Consider the following 4,681-nt stretch of genomic DNA (forward strand, 5'->3'; position numbering starts at 1 on the left):
ACAAGATTCCAAGTGCAATATTAAAGCCACAATCATTCATAAGAAAGCAAAATAAATATGATCATCCATTTAAAATTGTTATAAAGTAATAGTCATTGTCAAGAAGCCCAGCTGTTACCCTCTGTCTGTATGTTCTATGGTTTGTTTGCTATGTCTGACAATAGACTTACCCACCTCTGAAATAGATATTGAAAATCCCAACCTTTACTGTAACTGGACACCTACATTTTAAGTTTTTATTAGCTCTACAATGACATTTTCTTTTAAGGTCATCATTTTCAAGATGTTGTGCTTCTAACATAAGAAGAAATGAGAATACTTTTTCTTCTCTATGAGTTGTCTGAACCTATTACCAATTTGATGCTACAAACTCAAGAACAATCTCACAGTACGTCTTATATGCCTGTGAAGTTTTATTAGATACATTTGATAGCATTAAATACATGGGATGGGGGAAAAATAAAAAAGAAGCAAACACATTTGGCTTGTGTTTTCGTATTTTTTAATTATCATGGAAATACATGTGTCAGCAAAAGTATAAATGTTGCATCAAAGATATAAAAGAGTGAATAAAAAAAGTTAGTCCATGAAGTTAGTCCTGAGTAAAGAAAAGAAAATAATAGTTACCACAAATAGTGACAAGGCATCTACATATTATAAAATTGTGTTGTCCATAGTACCCATTTATTTCTTTGTATAACATTATCTGACTACATAATTGTTAGATGCACATTTTCCTCCTCTAAAAGAAGATTATGTACAGATGTAGTTATAGGGAGTGCAACTTTCAAAATGCTTCCCAGGGAAAGCTGGACTCAGGCTTATCAAAGTGAAACAATTGCTGACTTGGAGCTCCCGCTCACATCCTGCCTCTCTGGCACATAGACCAGGAAGCTCCCCACATGCATCTGGAGACCCCCAGCTCTGCATGGTGTCCCTCCAGCATTCCCAGGGTGTGCTGAGTCTATTCTAAGTGACACAGCTAATTCCTGGGGTGGGATTTGTCTTGTCCATATTCCGCACTCCCAGAAAAGACGAGCTGCATGTCATTTAAAAGTTGCTTTTATTTTTTTGTATTCTTGCACATGCAGAAGAGATGTGCTGCATCCTAGGACTTTTGGTTTGGTTTAGTTTTTTCTCCCATTGCCTTAAAGGGAGTTGAGAACTATTACGCGTAGTTAGGTGGCAGGGTGATTTCTGAAGCTCATGCATCTGGAGCCTGATTCTGGGAGATTAAATAATCTCAGGGTGTTGCTTTCCTAAGCAGGAGCAGCTCTGATAAAACACACACCACCCACTTGTCTGGTCAGAGGGATTCACTGGACACAAATACCCTCCTGCATATTTTTCGTATATATCCACTTTGATGATTAAGCCAGCCAAGAGATTTGTACAATGCTTCCCTGACAACAGAAATTCTGTGTTGCAGCTTGGACTTTGATTTGTTAAGCTCTTCCGATGTGAACTCCTGAAGGCATGGTTAATACTTGGCTTGTAGACAGAGAAATCATTGGCCCTGCTCTCCTTGCCAAACTGGCAAGAAATGCCTGGATATGCCTGAGTGACCACTAAAGTCTCACCTCATAACCCTTCAAACAGTGCCAATTGTGATCTCTTCCTTCTGCAAGACTGCCAGTGGCAATAAAAGTTGCCAATTTTTGTGGTAACCATTTGCACAGACTGGACAAAGTAACCTAGCACATGTGGTGACAGTGGCACTTTTGACCCAAAATAGCACTTTCATCTGTTTGTTGGTCCAAGAAACCTCTTTGCCAAGAGGAAAAACACAGCTGGCTTTCTGAGGTCACATTGTTCGTGTGCCTTCGGTGATGGTATAGTGACCCTTTTGTGTAGCTCACATCTCTCACTGTGCCTTTGGAGGATACACGTGCAGGACAATTATAGCTGACAGAGTTCAGGCACTCATTGAAGACGTGCCTCTCGCTGAGTGAGCTGGATCACAACAGCTATTTTAGTGCATCTTAGAAAACTGCTGTGCCTCCTGGGAAGCTTGTAGGACTTTCCTGTAAGTATTAAGCAGTTTGAGGCACATATGAATCTAGAATAACTTTTTTTTTTTAAAGCAAACATCCTGTCCTGTGGTCTGCATGCCCAGGTCCATCCACCTCCATGTATCTTGGGGTTCTCCTTAGCTGAAGCTCTTCACCTGGTACCACCATCTCACCACACCACAAGAGTGTAACCCCACCAATACCAAACTACTGGTCATACAGCATGTTACATATCCACTACACACTCAGGAGGCAACACAAAGTCTCACAGAGATGGGAAGGATTTTTCAACTTACAAAATCCCTGTTAGGGGTAAGAATTAGCACAGGAGCAATTACCAAATACAAACTCCACCTGAAGTTGTTAAACACTACTAGATTAAAAATCAAAACCTATGCATAGGCTTTTCTGCTGTCCTTTGCAAAATTTTTAAGAAATAAATATATTCAAACTTCTGACACTGCCTCAAGCCATCTCACCTACCAAAATCTATCACTTACATCATCTCTTGAGCAACACATACTGCTATGCAAAGCAAAGCGTTATCTGAATGAAGGAAATAAGTCTTTGCATCTCTTATTTCTCAAAGTGTTTTAGTTGTCTACAAACTGAAGAAACTGTCAAATACTATTTACATTTATTGGGAAAGTCGTAACTTTGAAAGACCTCTGCAGTCTTTCTCAAGCTGCTAAAGTGTTTAAGACACCAATGTAAAAAATCACAAAGTAGAAACACTATATGGAAGAGGGTGGTACAGCTCATCCAGTATCACATGTGATCATTTCACCCTGTTTCTCCAAGGTACCTTCAGTAGGGGCTGGCTGGGCTGAATTTTGTGGCTGGGTCCCTGCACTTTCCACTCACCACTGAGACACAGCATCTGGCCAGTGCAAACCCAGAGCTTCCAGTTAAGGGTTGGTCTCTGCCATCCAGCCTTGGGCTATCACCTTCAGCTATCTACAGAAGATTGCAATGGTCTAGGAGAAGTTTTCTCCTTGTAGCAGTAGCTCCAGTTTCGTGTGGTGTCTTCTAGATTAGATGTATATATTGTGAGATGTTCTTTTAGTTTCATATCTCTAAGTCATTACTGACTTTTGCTAAGCATACCTTTGATCTTTACTATGCCTCAGAGTTAGAAACAGCCTTGAAAGGCAAGCCTTTATTGCTAACTGCCTGAAGTGTGCAAACATGAGGCTGGAATTATTATAAAAGGCCCTGTTTTCCTCCAGAAGGATTGGTGATAACGCCAGTCGCTGGGAAAAGGCAGGGAGACTTGGGAATTGTTGAAAAGCACAGTATATTCCTCACCGTAGGAGATCCCCCTGTTCTCTTAGGATGGTGAGACTGAAGCAGTGGTCATTCATTTTCACTGAGTGTACTATAGTGCTACAGATTTGTGGTATGAACCTTCCAAACTCAGTCTTATATTTGCTTGTGGCAAGCATGTTTTTTTGTGATCTTATAAGGTCCTTTACAACATCTTACTGACTGTCTTTTATTTATTTTTCTGTTAGTAACAAAATACCTTTTGAATGCCACATCTTTTCACATCCTTCCCTGCAAGGGGTGTATTGCTTACCAATCAGTGCCAGGGCACAATTCTTGATGAAGGTCACGCAGGAGAAAGGAAAGGTAGTCTGTCCCTGGAATCTGCTTGCAGAGCCACAGAGTTATTCTGTTACATGTCAGCTTCAAAGGACTAATTAACATTTATTTCCCTCCATAACCAAAGCTCCTGGCTCATCCCTACTGGAGACAGCTTGAGATATCTGTCAACAACCCAAAAAAATTATCCCTAAGACAGAAAGATGAAAAATAGTGATAATGAACAGAAGACAGAAATTGCAGGTCATCTTGGCAGTGATGAGGGTGAGAGGAAAGCAGGCAGAAGTCCTTGCCTTGGAGATATGAGGGGTGTCACATGAAGCTCAGCTGTGTCTGGGGAAAGGCACTAATGGGCAGCAGGACAATCTGTCCTGCAGAGCTAATGCCCTGTGCAGGGTATGACACCTACATAAAGCCCTGGAAAGGTGAGGATGACCACTTCCACATTTCAGAAAGCCCTTGCACAAGGGGGGAAACTGGGCTTTTATTGAAAAGGGTCCCTGTGGACGACAATCAGACCAGAGAGAGAGGATCTTCTGACTGCACACTGGTGATTTCCATCCCTTCAACCAGGGGAAGGCTCACCCTGATCAGTACCCTCCTTCTTTAGCCATCATAACTTCTATTGGTCCAGATTCTTCAGGGGCAAAGGAGGACAGGTTAAAATAGTCATCCTCTCCTTCTACAGGTTGTCTAAATCTTAAACAAGCACTACCATTTAAATCCTTCCCACACAAATGTAAATCCTAACAAAACAATAAACAAGTATTTCAAATAGATTCAGAAATAAATACAAGGTCACTGAGCTGGACATTCCATACTTTTAAAGCTGTTTTGTTCCCCATGAAGAACTACAGTCCCTTCTTGCAAAGAGTGTACTCAGAAAAAAAGTATTTATTCCATATTCATAGAAAAATACACTACTTGTATTAAACGTCCTTGTGCTTAGTAGGAGAACATGAAGTTTAATCCATATTCTGCAGCAAGTTTTGAAGCGGTGTCAGGTGGAGAACAAATTCCCAGTATGGGAACAAAGTTCTTATCTCAGTGCTGTCCTTCAAAAG

The sequence above is a fragment of the Cinclus cinclus genome, chromosome 3 (assembly GCF_963662255.1).
Source record: "Cinclus cinclus chromosome 3, bCinCin1.1, whole genome shotgun sequence".
NCBI classification, from domain to species: domain Eukaryota; kingdom Metazoa; phylum Chordata; class Aves; order Passeriformes; family Cinclidae; genus Cinclus; species Cinclus cinclus.